We start from the raw sequence: 20,608 nt of genomic DNA, 5'->3' as shown, positions 1-20,608 counted from the left end.
GAGGAATTCTTAATGTCAGGAACAAACTGAGGGTTGCTGGAGTGGTCGGGGGTGGGAGGGATGGGGTGGCTGGGTGATAGACATTGGGGAGGGTATGAGCTACGGTGAGCGCTGTGAATTGTGTAAGACTGTTGAATCACAGATCTGTACTTCTGAAACAAATAACGCAACATATTTTAAGAATAAAGAAAAAGGAGAAGATAGCAGGAGAGGAAGAATGAAGGGGAGTTAGTCATAGGGGGAGACGAACCAGGAGAGATGATGGACTCTGAAAAACAAACTGAGGTTTCAAGACGGGAGGTGGGTAGGGGGATGGGTTAGCCTGGTGATGGGTATTAAAGAGGGCACATTCCGCATGGAGCACCGTGTGTTAGGAACAAACAATGAATCATGGAACACTACACCAAAACAAATGATGTAGTACATGGTGATTAACAAAGCAATAAAAAACAAAGACTGTAATAAGAGATGAAGAAGGACACTATGTCCTACTTAAAGGGTCTATCCAACAAGAAGATCTAACAATTGTAAATATCTATGCCCCGAACATGGGAGCATCCAATTATATAAGGCAATTAATAAGAAAAGCAAAGAAACACATTGACAACCATACAATAATAGTGGGGCACTTTTACACCCCCCTGACTGAAATGGCCAGATCATCTAAGCAAAAGATCAACAAGGAAATAAAGACTTGCAATGACACACTGGAGCAAATGGACTTCACAGACATATGCAGAACGTTCCATCCCAAAGCAACGGAATACACTTTCTTCTCTAGTGCCCATGGAACATTCTCCAGAATGGATCACATCCTAGGTCCCAAATCAGGTCTCAACCGGTACCAAAAGATTGGCATCATTCCCTGCACATTTTCAGACCACAATGCTTTGAAACTAGAACTCAATCACAAGAGGAAAGTCGGAAAGACCTCAAATACATGGAGGCTAAAGAGCCTCCTACTAAGGAATGAATGGGTCAACCAGGAAATTAAAGAAGATTTTAAAAAACTCATGGAAACCAATGAAAATGAAAACACAACTGCCCAAAATCGTTGGGATACACCCACGGCAGTCCTGCGAGGAAAGTACATATCAATACAAGGCTTTGTCAAGAAACAAGAAAGGTCTCAAATACACAACCTAACCCTACACCTAAAGGAGCTGGAGAAAGAACGGCAAAGAAAGCCTAAACCCAGCAGGAGAAGAGAAATCATGAAGATCAGAGCAGAAATCAATGAACTAGAACCCAAAAGAACAGGAGAAGAGATCAACGGAACTAGGAGCTGGTTCTTTGAAAGAATTCACAAGGTTGATAAACCCCTGGCCAGGCTGATCAAAAAGAAAAGAGAAATGACCCAAATCAACAAAATCAGGAATGAAAGAGGAGAGATCACAACCAACACCAAAGAAATACAAACAATGATAAGAACATAATATGAGCAACCCTATGGCAGCAAATTAGATTACCTGGAAGAAATGGGTGCCTTCCTAGAGATGTGTCAACTACCAAAACTGACCCAGGAAGAAATAGAAAACCTAAAGTGTCCTATAACCACGAAGGCAATTGAAGCAGTCATCAAAAATCTCCCAAGAAACCAAAGCCCAGGGCCAGGTGGCTTCCCAGGGGAATTCTATCAGACATTTAAAGAAGAAATAATACCTAGTCTCCTGAAACGGTTCCCAAAGGTAGAAAGGCAAGGAAAACTTCCAAACTCATTTTACGAGGCCACCGTTACCTTGATCCCCAAACCAGACAAAGATCCCATCAAAAAGGAGAATTACAGACCCATATCCTTGAAGAACATCGATGCAAAAATCCTCACCAAAATACTAGGCAAGAGGATCCAACAGTACATTAAAAGGACTATTCACCACGACCAAGTGGGATTTATCCCTGGGCCGCAAGGCTGGTTCAACATCCGCAAATCAATCAACGTGATAAAATACATTCACAAAAGAAAGAACAAGAATCATAAGATCCTCTCAATAGATGCAGAAAAAGCATTTGACAAAGTACAGCACCCTTTCTTGATCAAAACTCTTCAGAGTATAGGGACAGAGGGTACATACCTCAATATCATAAAAGCCATCTACGAAAAACCTACAGCGAATACCATTCTCAATGGGGAAAAGCTGAGAGCTTTTCCCCTAAGGTCAGGAACGCGGCAGGGAGAGCCACTCTCACCACTGCTACTCAACATAGTATTCGAAGTCCTAGCCACAGCAATCAGACAACAAAAAGAAATCAAAGGCATCCCAATCGGCAGAGAGGAAGTCAAACTCTCACTCTTTGCAGATGATATGATACTTTATGTGGAAAACCCAAAAGACTCCACCCCAAAACTGCTAGAACTCACACAGGAATTCAGTCAAAGAGCAGGCTATAAAATCAATGCACAGAAATCAGTGGCATTCCTCTACACCAACAACAAGACAGAAGAGAGACAAATCAAGGAGTCGATCCCATTCACAATTGCACCCAAAACCAGAAGATACCTAGGAATAAATTGAACCAAAGAGGCAAAGGATCTGTACTCAGAAATCTACAGAATACTCAGGGATGAAATTGAAGAAGACACAAAGAAATGGAAAAACGTTCCATGCTCATGGATTGGGAGAACCAACATTGTGAAGAGGTCAATGCTCCCTAGAGCAATCTACACATTCAATGCAATCCCCATCAAAATACCATCCACTTTTTTCAAAGGAATGGAACAAATAATCCTAAATTTTGAATGGAACCAGAAGAGACCCCGAATAGCCAGAGGAGTATTGAAAAAGAAGAGCAAAGCGGGCGGCATCACAATTCTGGACTTCGAGCGCTATTACAAAGCTGTCCTCATCAAGACAGTATGGTACTGGCACAAAAACAGACACATAGATCCATGGAACAGAATCGAGAGCCCAGAAATGGACCCTCAACTCTATGGTCAACTTACCTTTGACAAAGCGGGAAAGAATGTCCAATGGCAAAAAGACAGCCTCTTCAACAACGGGTGTTGGGAAAATTGGACAGCCACATGCAGAAGAATGACACTGGACCATTTCCATACACCACACACAAAAATAGACTCCAAATGCGTGAAAGACCTCACTGTGAGACAGGAGTCCATCAAAATCCTAAAGGAGAACACAGGTAGCAAGCTCTTCGACGTCAGCCGCAGCAACTTCTTCCTAGAAACATCACCAAAGGCACGGGAAGCCAGGGCCAAAATGAACTATTGGGATTTCATCAAGATAAAAAGCTTTGGCACAGCAAAAGAAACAGTCCACAAAACCAAAAGACACCCGACACAATGGGAGGAAATATTTGCAAATGACATATCAGATAAAGGGCTACTATCCAAAATCTATAAAGAACTAATCGAACTCAACAGCCAAAGAACAAATAATCCAATCAAGAAATGGGCAGAAGCCATGAACAGACATTTTTCCAAAGAAGACATCCAAATGGCCAACAGGCACATGAAAAAGTGCTCAACACGGCTCGGCATCAGGGAAATCCAAATCAAAACCTCAATGAGACACCACCTCACACCCGTCAGAAGGGCTAAAATTAACAAGTCAGGCAACGACAGATGTTGGCGGGGATGTGGAGAAAGGGGAACCCTCCTACAGTGTTGGTGGGAATGCAAGCTGGCGCAACCCCTCTGGAAAACAGCATGGAGGTTCCTCAAACAGTTGAAATTAGAGCTACCATTCGATCCAGCAATGGCACTCCTGGGTATTTACCCCAAAGATACAAAGGTAGGGACCCGAAGCGGTACGTGCACCCCATTGTTTATAGCAGCAATGTCCACAATAGCCAAACTGTGGAAAGAGCCAAGATGTCCATCGACAGAGGAATGGATAAAGAAGAGGTGGTATACATATACACAATGGAATATTATGCAGCCATCCAAAGGAATGAGATCTTGCCATGTGCAACGACGTGGATGGAACAGGAGGGTCCGATGATTAGTGAAATACGTCAATCAGAGAAAGACATGTATCATATGACCTCACTGATATGAGGAATTCTTAATGTCAGGAACAAACTGAGGGTTGCTGGAGGGGTCGGGGGTGGGAGGGATGGGGTGGCTGGGTGATAGACATTGGGGAGGGTATGAGCTACGGTGAGCGCTGTGAATTGTGTAAGACTGTTGAATCACAGATCTGTACTTCTGAAAGAAATAACGCAACATATTTTAAGAATAAAGAAAAAGGAGAACATAGCAGGAGAGGAAGAATGAAGGGGAGATAGTCAGACGGGGAGACGAACCAGGAGAGATGATGGACTCTGAAAAACAAACTGAGGTTTCAAGACGGGAGGTGGGTAGGGGGATGGGTTAGCCTGGTGATGGGTATTAAAGAGGGCACATTCCGCATGGAGCACCGTGTGTTAGGAACAAACAATGAATCATGGAACACTACACCAAAACAAATGATGTAGTACATGGTGATTAACAAAGCAATAAAAAACAAAGACTGTAATAAGAGATGAAGAAGGACACTATGTCCTACTTAAAGGGTCTATCCAACAAGAAGATCTAACAATTGTAAATATCTATGCCCCGAACATGGGAGCATCCAATTATATAAGGCAATTAATAAGAAAAGCAAAGAAACACATTGACAACAATACAATAATAGTGGGGCACTTTAACACCCCCCTGACTGAAATGGCCAGATCATCTAAGCAAAAGATCAACAAGGAAATAAAGACTTGAAATGACACACTGGAGCAAATGGACTTCACAGACATATGCAGAACGTTCCATCCCAAAGCAACGGAATACACTTTCTTCTCTAGTGCCCATGGAACATTCTCCAGAATGGATCACATCCTAGGTCCCAAATCAGGTCTCAACCGGTACCAAAAGATTGGGATCATTCCCTGCACATTTTCAGACCACAATGCTTTGAAACTAGAACTCAATCACAAGAGGAAAGTCGGAAAGAACTCAAATACATGGAGGCTAAAGAGCCTCCTACTAAAGAATGAATGGGTCAACCAGGAAATTAAAGAAGATTTTAAAAAACTCATGGAAACCAATGAAAATGAAAACACAACTGCCCAAAATCGTTGGGATACACCCACGGCAGTCCTCCGAGGAAAGTAGATAGCAATACAAGCCTTTGTCAAGAAACAAGAAAGGTCTCAAATACACAACCTAACCCTACAGCTAAAGGAGCTGGAGAAAGAACGGCAAAGAAAGCCTAAACCCAGCAGGAGAAGAGAAATCATGAAGATCAGAGCAGAAATCAATGAACTAGAACCCAAAAGAACAGGAGAACAGATCAACGGAACTAGGAGCTGGTTCTTTGAAAGAATTCACAAGGTTGATAAACCCCTGGCCAGGCTGATCAAAAAGAAAAGAGAAATGACCCAAATCAACAAAATCAGGAATGAAAGAGGAGAGATCACAACCAACACCAAAGAAACACAAACAATGATAAGAACATAATATGAGCAACGCTATGGCAGCAAATTAGATAACCTGGAAGAAATGGGGGCCTTCCTAGAGATGTGTCAACTACCAAAACTGACCCAGGAAGAAATAGAAAACCTAAAGAGTCCTATAACCACGAAGGCAATTGAAGCAGTCATCAACGATCTCCCAAGAAACCAAAGCCCAGGGCCAGGTGGTTTCCCAGGGGAATTCTATCAGACATTTAAAGAAGAAATAATACCTAGTCTCCTGAAACGGTTCCCAAAGTTAGAAAGGCAAGGAAAACTTCCAAACTCATTTTAGGAGGCCACCGTTACCTTGATCCGCAAACCAGACAGAGATCCCATCAAAAAGGAGAATTACAGACCCATATCCTTGATGAACATCGATGCAAAAATCCTCACCAAAATACTAGACAAGAGGATCCAACAGTACATTAAAAGGACTATTCACCACGACCAAGTGGGATTTATCCCTGGGCCGCAAGGCTGGTTCAACATCCGCAAATCAATCAACGTGATAAAATACATTCACAAAAGAAAGAACAAGAATCATAGGATCCTCTCAATAGATGCAGAAAAAGCATTTGACAAAGTACAGCACCCTTTCTTGATCAAAACTCTTCAGAGTATAGGGACAGAGGGTACATACCTCAATATCATAAAAGCCATCTACGAAAAACCTACAGCGAATATCATTCTCAATGGGGAAAAGCTGAGAGCTTTTCCCCTAAGGTCAGGAACGCGGCAGGGAGAGCCACTCTCACCACTGCTACTCAACATAGTATTCGAAGACCTAGCCACAGCAATCAGACAACAAAAAGAAATCAATGGCATCCCAATCGGCAGAGAGGAAGTCAAACTCTCACTCTTTGCAGATGATATGATACTTTATGTGGAAAACTCCAAAGACTCCACCCCAAAACTGCTAGAACTCACACAGGAATTCAGTCAAGGAGCAGGCTATAAAATCAATGCACAGAAATCAGTGGCATTCCTCTACACCAACAACAAGACAGAAGAGAGACAAATCAAGGAGTCGATCCCATTCCCAATTGCACCCAAAACCATAAGATACCTAGGAATAAATTGAACCAAAGAGGCAAAGGATCTGTACTCAGAATTCTACAGAATACTCAGGAATGAAATTGAAGAAGACACAAAGAAATGGAAAAACGTTCCATGCTCATGGATTGGGAGAACCAACATTGTGAAGAGGTCAATGCTCCCTAGAGCAATCTACACATTCAATGCAATCCCCATCAAAATACCATCCACTTTTTTCAAAGGAATGGAACAAATAATCCTAAATTTTGAATGGAACCAGAAGAGACCCCGAATAGCCAGAGGAATATTGAAAAAGAAGAGCAAAGCGGGCGGCATCAGAATTCTGGACTTCGAGCGCTATGACAAAGCTGTCCTCGTCAAGACAGTATGGTACTGGCACAAAAACAGACACATAGATCCATGGAACAGAACCGAGAGCCCAGAAATGGACCCTCAACTCTATGGTCAACTTACCTTTGACAAAGCAGGAAAGAATGTCCAATGGCAAAAAGACAGCCTCTTCAACAACGGGTGTTGGGAAAATTGGACAGCCACATGCAGAAGAATGACACTGGACCATTTCCATACACCACACACAAAAATAGACTCCAAATGCGTGAAAGACCTCACTGTGAGACAGGAGTCCATCAAAATCCTAAAGGAGAACACAGGTAGCAAGCTCTTCGACGTCAGCCGCAGCAACTTCTTCCTAGAAACATCACCAAAGGCACGGGAAGCCAGGGCCAAAATGAACTATTGGGATTTCATCAAGATAAAAAGCTTTGGCACAGCAAAAGAAACAGTCCACAAAACCAAAAGACACCCGACACAATGGGAGAAAATATTTGCAAATGACATATCAGATAAAGGGCTACTATCCAAAATCTATAAAGAACTTATCGAACTCAACAGCCAAATAACAAATAACCCAATCAACAAATGGGCAGAAGCCATGAACAGACATTTTTCCAAAGAAGACATCCAAATGGCCAACAGGCACATGAAAAAGTGCTCAACACGGCTCGGCATCAGGGAATTCCAAATCAAATCCTCAATGAGATACCACCTCACACCCGTCAGAAGGGCTAAAATTAACAAGTCAGGGAACGACAGATGTTGGCGGAGACGTGGAGAAAGGGGAACCCTCCTACAGTTTTGGTGGGAATGCAAGCTGGCGCAACCCCTCTGTAAAACAGTATGGAGGTTCCTCAAACAGTTGAAATTAGAGCTACCATTCGATCCAGCAATGGCACTACTGGGTATTTACCCCAAAGATACAAAGGTAGGGACCCGAACCGGTACGTGCACCCCATTGTTTATAGCAGCAATGTCCACAGTAGCAAAACTGTGGAAAGAGCCAAGATGTCCATCGACAGAGGAATGGATAAAGAAGAGGTGGTATACATATACACAATGGAATATTATGCAGCCATCCAAAGGAATGAGATCTTGCCATGTGCAACGACGTGGATGGAACAGGAGGGTCCGATGATTAGTGAAATACGTCAATCAGAGAAAGACATGTATCATATGACCTCACTGACATGAGGAATTCTTCATGTCAGGAACAAACAGAGGGTTGCTGGAGTGGTCGGGGGTGGGAGGGATGGGGTGGCTGGGTGATAGACATTGGGGAGGGTATGAGCTACGGTGAGCGCTGTGAATTGTGTAAGACTGTTGAATCACAGATCTGTACTTCTGAAACAAATAACGCAACATATTTTAAGAATAAAGAAAAAGGAGAAGATAGCAGGAGAGGAAGAATGAAGGGGAGTTAGTCAGAGGGGGAGACGAACCAGGAGAGATGATGGACTCTGAAAAACAAACTGAGGTTTCAAGACGGGAGGTGGGTAGGGGGATGGGTTAGCCTGGTGATGGGTATTAAAGAGGGCACATTCCGCATGGAGCACTGTGTGTTAGGAACAAACAATGAATCATGGAACACTACACCAAAACAAATGATGTAGTACATGGTGATTAACAAAGCAATAAAAATCAAAGTCTGTAATAAGAGATGAAGAAGGACACTATGTCCTACTTAAAGGGTCTATCCAACAAGAAGATCTAACAATTGTAAATATCTATGCCCCGAACATGGGAGCATCCAATTATATAAGGCAATTAATAAGAAAAGCAAAGAAACACATTGACAACAATACAATAATAGTGGGGCACTTTAACACCCCCCTGACTGAAATGGCCAGATCATCTAAGCAAAAGATCAACAAGGAAATAAAGACTTGCAATGACACACTGGAGCAAATGGACCTCACAGACATATGCAGAACGTTCCATCCCAAAGCAACGGAATACACTTTCTTCTCTAGTGCCCATGGAACATTCTCCAGAATGGATCACATCCTAGGTCCCAAATCAGGTCTCAACCGGTACCAAAAGATTGGGATCATTCCCTGCACATTTTCAGACCACAATGCTTTGAAACTAGAACTCAATCACAAGAGGAAGGTCGGAAAGACCTCAAATACATGGAGGCTAAAGAGCCTCCTACTAAAGAATGAATGGGTCAACCAGGAAATTAAAGAAGATTTTAAAAAACTCATGGAAACCAATGAAAATGAAAACACAACTGGCAAAATCGTTGGGATACACCCACGGCAGTCCTGCGAGGAAAGTACATATCAATACAAGCCTTTGTCAAGAAACAAGAAAGGTCTCAAATACACAACCTAACCCTACACCTAAAGGAGCTGGAGAAAGAACGGTAAAGAAAGCCTAAACCCAGCAGGAGAAGAGAAATCATGAAGATCAGAGCAGAAATCAATGAACTAGAACCCAAAAGAACAGGAGAACAGATCAACGGAACTAGGAGCTGGTTCTTTGAAAGAATTCACAAGGTTGATAAACCCCTGGCCAGGCTGATCAAAAAGAAAAGAGAAATGACCCAAATCAACAAAATCAGGAATAAAAGAGGAGAGATCACAACCAACACCAAAGAAATACAAACAATGATAAGAACATAATATGAGCAACCCTATGGCAGCAAATTAGATTACCTGGAAGAAATGGGTGCCTTCCTAGAGATGTGTCAACTACCAAAACTGACCCAGGAAGAAATAGAAAACCTAAAGTGTCCTATAACCACGAAGGCAATTGAAGCAGTCATCAAAAATCTCCCAAGAAACCAAAGCCCAGGGCCAGGTGGATCCCCAGGGGAATTCTATCAGACATTTAAAGAAGAAATAATACCTAGTCTCCTGAAACGGTTCCCAAAGGTAGAAAGGCAAGGAAAACTTCCAAACTCATTTTACGAGGCCACCGTTACCTTGATCCCCAAACCAGACAAAGATCCCATCAAAAAGGAGAATTACAGACCCATATCCTTGAAGAACATCGATGCAAAAATCCTCACCAAAATACTAGGCAAGAGGATCCAACAGTACATTAAAAGGACTATTCACCACGACCAAGTGGGATTTATCCCTGGGCCGCAAGGCTGGTTCAACATCCGCAAATCAATCAACGTGATAAAATACATTCACAAAAGAAAGAACAAGAATCATAGGATCCTCTCAATAGATGCAGAAAAAGCATTTGACAAAGTACAGCACCCTTTCTTGATCAAAACTCTTCAGAGTATAGGGACAGAGGGTACATACCTCAATATCATAAAAGCCATCTACGAAAAACCTACAGCGAATACCATTCTGAATGGGGAAAAGCTGAGAGCTTTTCCCCTAAGGTCAGGAACGCGGCAGGGAGAGCCACTCTCACCACTGCTACTCAACATAGTATTCGAAGTCCTAGCCACAGCAATCAGACAACAAAAAGAAATCAAAGGCATCCCAATCGGCAGAGAGGAAGTCAAACTCTCACTCTTTGCAGATGATATGATAATTTATGTGGAAAACCCAAAAGACTCCACCCCAAAACTTCTAGAACTCACACAGGTATTCAGTCAAAGAGCAGGCTATAAAATCAATGCACAGAAATCAGTGGCATTCCTCTACACCAACAACAAGACAGAAGAGAGACAAATCAAGGAGTCGATCCCATTCACAATTGCACCCAAAACCAGAAGATACCTAGGAATAAATTGAACCAAAGAGGCAAAGGATCTGTACTCAGAAATCTACAGAATAGTCAGGAATGAAATTGAAGAAGACACAAAGAAATGGAAAAACGTTCCATGCTCATGGATTGGGAGAACCAACATTGTGAAGAGGTCAATGCTCCCTAGAGGAATCTACACATTCAATGCAATCCCCATCAAAATACCATCCACTTTTTTCAAAGGAATGGAACAAATAATCCTAAATTTTGAATGGAACCAGAAGAGACCCCGAATAGCCAGAGGAGTATTGAAAAAGAAGAGCAAAGCGGGCGGCATCACAATTCTGGACTTCGAGCGCTATGACAAAGCTGTCCTCATCAAGACAGTATGGTACTGGCACAAAAACAGACACATAGATCCATGGAACAGAATCGAGAGCCCAGAAATGGACCCTCAACTCTATGGTCAACTTACCTTTGACAAAGCGGGAAAGAATGTCCAATGGCAAAAAGACAGCCTCTTCAACAACGGGTGTTGGGAAAATTGGACAGCCACATGCAGAAGAATGACACTGGACCATTTCCATACACCACAGACAAAAATAGACTCCAAATGCGTGAAAGACCTCACTGTGAGACAGGAGTCCATCAAAATCCTAAAGGAGAACACAGGTAGCAAGCTCTTCGAAGTCAGCCGCAGCAACTTCTTCCTAGAAACATCACCAAAGGCACGGGAAGCCAGGGCCAAAATGAACTATTGGGATTTCATCAAGATAAAAAGCTTTGGCACAGCAAAAGAAACAGTCCACAAAACCAAAAGACACCCGACACAATGGGAGAAAATATTTGCAAATGACATATCAGATAAAGGGCTACTATCCAAAATCTATAAAGAACTTATCGAACTCAACAGCCAAAGAACAAATAATCCAATCAAGAGATGGGCAGAAGCCATGAACAGACATTTTTCCAAAGAAGACATCCAAATGGCCAACAGGCACATGAAAAAGTGCTCAACACGGCTCGGCATCAGGGAAATCCAAATCAAAACCTCAATGAGACACCACCTCACACCCGTCAGAAGGGCTAAAATTAACAAGTCAGGGAACGACAGATGTTGGCGGGGATGTGGAGAAAGGGGAACCCTCCTACAGTGTTGGTGGGAATGCAAGCTGGCGCAACCCCTCTGGAAAACAGTATGGAGGTTCCTCAAACAGTTGAAATTAGAGCTACCATTCGATCCAGCAATGGCACTCCTGGGTATTTACCCCAAAGATACAAAGGTAGGGACCCGAAGCGGTACGTGCACCCCATTGTTTATAGCAGCAATGTCCACAATAGGCAAACTGTGGAAAGAGCCAAGATGTCCATCGACAGAGGAATGGATAAAGAAGAGGTGGTATACATATACACAATGGAATATTATGCAGCCATCAAAAGGAATGAGATCTTGCCATGTGCAACGACGTGGATGGAACAGGAGGGTCCGATGATTAGTGAAATACGTCAATCAGAGAAAGACATGTATCATATGACCTCACTGATATGAGGAATTCTTAATGTCAGGAACAAACTGAGGGTTGCTGGAGTGGTCGGGGGTGGGAGGGATGGGGTGGCTGGGTGATAGACATTGGGGAGGGTATGAGCTACGGTGAGCGCTGTGAATTGTGTAAGACTGTTGAATCACAGATCTGTACTTCTGATACAAATAACGCAACATATTTTAAGAATAAAGAAAAAGGAGAAGATAGCAGGAGAGGAAGAATGAAGGGGAGATAGTCAGACGGGGAGACGAACCAGGAGAGATGATGGACTCTGAAAAACAAACTGAGGTTTCAAGACGGGAGGTGGGTAGGGGGATGGGTTAGCCTGGTGATGAGTATTAAAGAGGGCACATTCGGCATGGAGCACGGTGTGTTAGGATCAAAAAATGAATCATGGAACACTACACCAAAACAAATGATGTAGTACATGGCGATTAACAAAGCAATAAAAAACAAAGACTGTAATAAGAGATGAAGAAGGACACTATGTCCTACTTAAAGGGTCTATCCAACAAGAAGATCTAACAATTGTAAATATCTATGCCCCGAACATGGGAGCATCCAATTATATAAGGCAATTAATAAGAAAAGCAAAGAAACACATTGACAACAATACAATAATAGTGGGGCACTTTAACACCCCCCTGACTGAAATGACCAGATCATCTAAGCAAAAGATCAACAAGGAAATAAAGACTTTAAATGACACCCTGGAGCAAATGGACTTCACAGGCATATGCAGAACGTTCCATCCCAAAGCAACGGAATACACTTTCTTCTCTAGTGCCCATGGAACATTCTCCAGACTGGATCACATCCTAGGTCCCAAATCAGGTCTCAACCGGTACCAAAAGATTGGGATCATTCCCTGCACATTTTCAGACCACAATGCTTTGAAACTAGAACTCAATCACAAGAGGAAAGTCGGAAAGAACTCAAATACATGGAGGCTAAAGAGCCTCCTACTAAAGAATGAATGGGTCAACCAGGAAAGTAAAGAAGATTTTAAAAAACTCATGGAAACCAATGAAAATGAAAACACAACTGCCCAAAATCGTTGGGATACACCCACGGTAGTCCTGCGAGGAAAGTAGATAGCAATACAAGCCTTTGTCAAGAAACAAGAAAGGTCTCAAATACACAACCTAACCCTACACCTAAAGGAGCTGGAGAAAGAACGGCAAAGAAAGCCTAAACCCAGCAGGAGAAGAGAAATCATGAAGATCAGAGCAGAAATCAATGAACTAGAACCCAAAAGAACAGGAGAACAGATCAACGGAACTAGGAGCTGGTTCTTTGAAAGAATTCACAAGGTTGATAAACCCCTGGCCAGGCTGATCAAAAAGAAAAGAGAAATGACCCAAATCAACAAAATCAGGAATGAAAGAGGAGAGATCACAACCAACACCAAAGAAACACAAACAATGATAAGAACATAATATGAGCAACGCTATGGCAGCAAATTAGATAACCTGGAAGAAATGGGGGCCTTCCTAGAGATGTGTCAACTACCAAAACTGACCCAGGAAGAAATAGAAAACCTAAAGAGTCCTATAACCACGAAGGCAATTGAAGCAGTCATCAACGATCTCCCAAGAAACCAAAGCCCAGGGCCAGGTGGCTTCCCAGGGGAATTCTATCAGACATTTAAAGAAGAAATAATACCTAGTCTCCTGAAACGGTTCCCAAAGGTAGAAAGGCAAGGAAAACTTCCAAACTCATTTTAGGAGGCCACCGTTACATTGATCCCCAAACCAGACAAAGATCCCATCAAAAAGGAGAATTACAGACCCATATCCTTGATGAACATCGATGCAAAAATCCTCACCAAAATACTAGCCAAGAGGATCCAACAGTACATTAAAAGGACTATTCACCACGACCAAGTGGGATTTATCCCTGGGCCGCAAGGCTGGTTCAACATCCGCAAATCAATCAACGTGATAAAATACATTCACAAAAGAAAGAACAAGAATCATAGGATCCTCTCAATAGATGCAGAAAAAGCATTTGACAAAGTACAGCACCCTTTCTTGATCAAAACTCTTCAGAGTATAGGGACAGAGGGTACATACCTCAATATCATAAAAGCCATCTACGAAAAACCTACAGCGAATATCATTCTCAATGGGGAAAAGCTGAGAGCTTTTCCCCTAAGGTCAGGAACGCGGCAGGGAGAGCCACTCTCACCACTGCTACTCAACATAGTATTCGAAGTCCTAGCCACAGCAATCAGACAACAAAAAGAAATCAAAGGCATCCCAATCGGCAGAGAGGAAGTCAAACTCTCACTCTTTGCAGATGATATGATACTTTATGTGGAAAACCCCAAAGACTCCACCCCAAAACTGCTAGAACTCACACAGGAATTCAGTCAAGGAGCAGGCTATAAAATCAATGCACAGAAATCAGTGGCATTCCTCTACACCTACAACAAGACAGAAGAGAGACAAACCAAGGAGTCGATCCCATTCACAATTGCACCCAAAACGATAAGATACCTAGGAATAAATTGAACCAAAGAGGCAAAGGATCTGTACTCAGAAATCTACAGAATAGTCAGGAATGAAATTGAAGAAGACACAAAGAAATGGAAAAACGTTCCATGCTCATGGATTGGGAGAACCAACATTGTGAAGAGGTCAATGCTCCCTAGAGGAATCTACACATTCAATGCAATCCCCATCAAAATACCATCCACTTTTTTCAAAGGAATGGAACAAATAATCCTAAATTTTGAATGGAACCAGAAGAGACCCCGAATAGCCAGAGGAGTATTGAAAAAGAAGAGCAAAGCGGGCGGCATCAGAATTCTGGACTTCGAGCGCTATGACAAAGCTGTCCTCGTCAAGACAGTATGGTACTGGCACAAAAACAGACACATAGATCCATGGAACAGAACCGAGAGCCCAGAAATGGACCCTCAACTCTATGGTCAACTTACCTTTGACAAAGCGGGAAAGAATGTCCAATGGCAAAAAGACAGCCTCTTCAACAACGGGTGTTGGGAAAATTGGACAGCCACATGCAGAAGAATGACACTGGACCATTTCCATACACCACAGACAAAAATAGACTCCAAATGCGTGAAAGACCTCACTGTGAGACAGGAGTCCATCAAAATCCTAAAGGAGAACACAGGTAGCAAGCTCTTCGAAGTCAGCCGCAGCAACTTCTTCCTAGAAACATCACCAAAGGCACGGGAAGCCAGGGCCAAAATGAACTATTGGGATTTCATCAAGATAAAAAGCTTTGGCACAGCAAAAGAAACAGTCCACAAAACCAAAAGACACCCGACACAATGGGAGAAAATATTTGCAAATGACATATCAGATAAAGGGCTACTATCCAAAATCTATAAAGAACTTATCGAACTCAACAGCCAAAGAACAAATAATCCAATCAAGAGATGGGCAGAAGCCATGAACAGACATTTTTCCAAAGAAGACATCCAAATGGCCAACAGGCACATGAAAAAGTGCTCAACACGGCTCGGCATCAGGGAAATCCAAATCAAAACCTCAATGAGACACCACCTCACACCCGTCAGAAGGGCTAAAATTAACAAGTCAGGGAACGACAGATGTTGGCGGGGATGTGGAGAAAGGGGAACCCTCCTACAGTGTTGGTGGGAATGCAAGCTGGCGCAACCCCTCTGGAAAACAGTATGGAGGTTCCTCAAACAGTTGAAATTAGAGCTACCATTCGATCCAGCAATGGCACTCCTGGGTATTTACCCCAAAGATACAAAGGTAGGGACCCGAAGCGGTACGTGCACCCCATTGTTTATAGCAGCAATGTCCACAATAGCCAAACTGTGGAAAGAGCCAAGATGTCCATCGACAGAGGAATGGATAAAGAAGAGGTGGTATACATATACACAATGGAATATTATGCAGCCATCCAAAGGAATGAGATCTTGCCATGTGCAACGACGTGGATGGAACAGGAGGGTCCGATGATTAGTGAAATACGTCAATCAGAGAAAGACATGTATCATATGACCTCACTGATATGAGGAATTCTTAATGTCAGGAACAAACTGAGGGTTGCTGGAGTGGTCGGGGGTGGGAGGGATGGGGTGGCTGGGTTATAGACATTGGGGAGGGTATGAGCTACGGTGAGCGCTGTGAATTGTGTAAGACTGTTGAATCACAGATCTGTACTTCTGAAACAAATAACGCAACATATTTTAAGAATAAAGAAAAAGGAGAAGATAGCAGGAGAGGAAGAATGAAGGGGAGATAGTCAGACGGGGAGACGAACCAGGAGAGATGATGGACTCTGAAAAACAAACTGAGGTTTCAAGACGGGAGGTGGGTAGGGGGATGGGTTAGCCTGGTGATGGGTATTAAAGAGGGCACATTCCGCATGGAGCACTGTGTGTTAGGAACAAACAATGAATCATGGAACACTACACCAAAACAAATGATGTAGTACATGGTGATTAACAAAGCAATAAAAATCAAAGTCTGTAATAAGAGATGAAGAAGGACACTATGTCCTACTTAAAGGGTCTATCCAACAAGAAGATCTAACAATTGTAATTATCTATGCCCCGAACATGGGAGCATCCAATTATATAAGGCAATTAATAAGAAAAGCAAAGAAACACATTGACAACAATACAATAATAGTGGGGCACTTTAACACCCCCCTGACTGAAATGGCCAGAACATCTAAGCAAAAGATCAACAAGGAAATAAAGACTTGAAATGACACACTGGAGCAAATGGACTTCACAGACATATGTAGAACGTTCCATCCCAAAGCAACGGAATACACTTTCTTCTCTAGTGCCCATCGAACATTCTCCAGAATGGATCACATCCTAGATCCCAAATCAGGTCTCAACCGGTACCAAAAGATTGGGATCATTCCCTGCACATTTTCAGACCACAATGCTTTGAAACTAGAACTCAATCACAAGAGGAAAGTCGGAAAGATCTCAAATACATGGAGGCTAAAGAGCCTCCTACTAAAGAATGAATGGGTCAACCAGGAAATTAAAGAAGATTTTAAAAAATTCATGGAAACCAATGAAAATGAAAACACAACTGCCCAAAATCGTTGGGATACACCCACGGCAGTCCTGCGAGGAAAGTACATATCAATACAAGCCTTTGTCAAGAAACAAGAAAGGTCTCAAATACACAACCTAACCCTACACCTAAAGGAGCTGGAGAAAGAACAGTAAAGAAAGCCTAAACCCAGCAGGAGAAGAGAAATCATGAAATCAGAGCAGAAATCAATGAACTAGAACCCAAAAGAACAGGAGAACAGATCAACGGAACTAGGAGCTGGTTCTTTGAAAGAATTCACAAGGTTGATAAACCCCTGGCCAGGCTGATCAAAAAGAAAAGAGAAATGACCCAAATCAACAAAATCAGGAATGAAAGAGGAGAGATCACAACCAACACCAAAGAAATACAAACAATGATAAGAACATAATATGAGCAACCCTATGGCAGCAAATTAGATAACCTGGTAGAAATGGGTGCCTTCCTAGAGATGTGTCAACTACCAAAACTGACCCAGGAAGAAATAGAAAACCTAAAGTGTCCTATAACCACGAAGGCAATTGAAGCAGTCATCAACGATCTCCCAAGAAACCAAAGCCCAGGGCCAGGTGGCTTCCCAGGGGAATTCTATCAGACATTTAAAGAAGAAATAATACCTAGTCTCCTGAAACGGTTCCCAAAGGTAGAAAGGCAAGGAAAACTTCCAAACTCATTTTACGAGGCCACCGTTACCTTGATCCCCAAACCAGACAAAGATCCCATCAAAAAGGAGAATTACAGACCAATATCCTTGATGAACATCGATGCAAAAATCCTCACCAAAATACTAGCCAAGAGGATCCAACAGTACATTAAAAGGACTATTCACCACGACCAAGTGGGATTTATCCCTGGGCCGCAAGGTGGTTCAACATCCGCAAATCAATCAACGTGATAAAATACATTCACAAAAGAAAGAACAAGAATCATAGGATCCTCTCAAAAGATGCAGAAAAAGCATTTGACAAAGTACAGCACCCTTTCTTGATCAAAACTCTTCAGAGTATAGGGACAGAGGGTACATACCTCAATATCATAAAAGCCTTCTACGAAAAACCTACAGCGAATATCATTCTCAATGGGGAAAAGCTGAGAGCTTTTCCCCTAAGGTCAGGAACGCGGCAGGGAGAGCCACTCTCACCACTGCTACTCAACATAGTATTCGAAGTCCTAGCCACAGCAATCAAACAACAAAAAGAAATCAAAGGCATCCCAATCGGCAGAGAGGAAGTCAAACTCTCACTCTTTGCAGATGATATGATACTTTATGTGGAAAACCCCAAAGACTCCACCCCAAAACTGCTAGAACTCACACAGGAATTCAGTCAAGGAGCAGGCTATAAAATCAAGGCACAGAAATCAGTGGCATTCCTCTACACCAACAACAAGACAGAAGAGAGACAATTCAAGGAGTCGATCCCATTCACAATTGCACCCAAAACGATAAGATACCTAGGAGTAAATTGAACCAAAGAGGCAAAGAATCTGTACTCAGAAATCTACAGAATACTCAGGAATGAAATTGAAGAAGACACAAAGAAATGGAAAAACGTTCCATGCTCATGGATTGGGAGAACCAACATTGTGAAGAGGTCAATGCTCCCTAGAGCAATCTACACATTCAATGCAATCCCCATCAAAATACCATCCACTTTTTTCAAAGGAATGGAACAAATAATCCTAAATTTTGAATGGAACCAGAAGAGACCCCGAATAGCCAGAGGAGTATTGAAAAAGAAGAGCAAAGCGGGCGGCATCACAATTCTGGACTTCGAGCGCTATGACAAAGCTGTCCTCATCAAGACAGTATGGTACTGGCACAAAAACAGACACATAGATCCATGGAACAGAATCGAGAGCCCAGAAATGGACCCTCAACTCTATGGTCAACTTACCTTTGACAAAGCAGGAAAGAATGTCCAATGGCAAAAAGACAGCCTCTTCAACAACGGGTGTTGGGAAAATTGGACAGCGACATGCAGAAGAATGACACTGGACCATTTCCATACACCACACACAAAAATAGACTCCAAATGCGTGAAAGACCTCACTGTGAGACAGGAGTCCATCAAAATCCTAAAGGAGAACACAGGTAGCAAGCTCTTCGACGTCAGCCGCAGCAACTTCTTCCTAGAAACATCACCAAAGGCACGGGAAGCCAGGGCAAAAATGAACTATTGGGATTTCATCAAGATAAAAAGCATTGGCACAGCAAAAGAAACAGTCCACAAAACCAAAAGACACCCGACACAATGGGAGAAAATATTTGCAAATTACATATCAGATAAAGGGCTACTATCCAAAATCTATAAAGAACTTATCGAACTCAAGAGCCAAAGAAAAATAATCCAATCAAGAAATGGGCAGAAGCCATGAACAGACATTTTTCCAAAGAAGACATCCAAATGGCCAACAGGCACATGAAAAAGTGCTCAACACGGCTCGGCATCAGGGAATTCCAAATCAAATCCTCAATGAGATACCACCTCACACCCGTCAGAAGGGCTAAAATTAACAAGTCAGGGAACGACAGATGTTGGCGGAGACGTGGAGAAAGGGGAACCCTCCTACAGTTTTGGTGGGAATGCAAGCTGGCGCAACCCCTCTGTAAAACAGTATGGAGGTTCCTCAAACAGTTGAAATTAGAGCTACCATTCGATCCAGCAATGGCACTACTGGGTATTTACCCCAAAGATACAAAGGTAGGGACCCGAACCGGTACGTGCACCCCATTGTTTATAGCAGCAATGTCCACAGTAGCAAAACTGTGGAAAGAGCCAAGATGTCCATCGACAGAGGAATGGATAAAGAAGAGGTGGTATACATATACACAATGGAATATTATGCAGCCATCCAAAGGAATGAGATCTTGCCATGTGCAACGACGTGGATGGAACAGGAGGGTCCGATGATTAGTGAAATACGTCAATCAGAGAAAGACATGTATCATATGACCTCACTGACATGAGGAATTCTTCATGTCAGGAACAAACAGAGGGTTGCTGGAGTGGTCGGGGGTGGGAGGGATGGGGTGGCTGGGTGATAGACATTGGGGAGGGTATGAGCTACGGTGAGCGCTGTGAATTGTGTAAGACTGTTGAATCACAGATCTGTACTTCTGAAACAAATAACGCAACATATTTTAAGAATAAAGAAAAAGGAGAAGATAGCAGGAGAGGAAGAATGAAGGGGAGTTAGTCAGAGGGGGAGACGAACCAGGAGAGATGATGGACTCTGAAAAACAAACTGAGGTTTCAAGACGGGAGGTGGGTAGGGGGATGGGTTAGCCTGGTGATGGGTATTAAAGAGGGCACATTCCGCATGGAGCACTGTGTGTTAGGAACAAACAATGAATCATGGAACACTACACCAAAACAAATGATGTAGTACATGGTGATTAACAAAGCAATAAAAATCAAAGTCTGTAATAAGAGATGAAGAAGGACACTATGTCCTACTTAAAGGGTCTATCCAACAAGAAGATCTAACAATTGTAAATATCTATGCCCCGAA

This window comes from Eumetopias jubatus, unplaced genomic scaffold, assembly GCF_037043125.1.
Source record: "Eumetopias jubatus isolate StellerSeaLion01/CBP00866 unplaced genomic scaffold, mEumJub1_p1.0 scaffold_22, whole genome shotgun sequence".
In the NCBI taxonomy this organism is placed as follows: Eukaryota; Metazoa; Chordata; class Mammalia; order Carnivora; family Otariidae; genus Eumetopias; species Eumetopias jubatus.
This window is presented reverse-complemented; position numbering follows the sequence as displayed.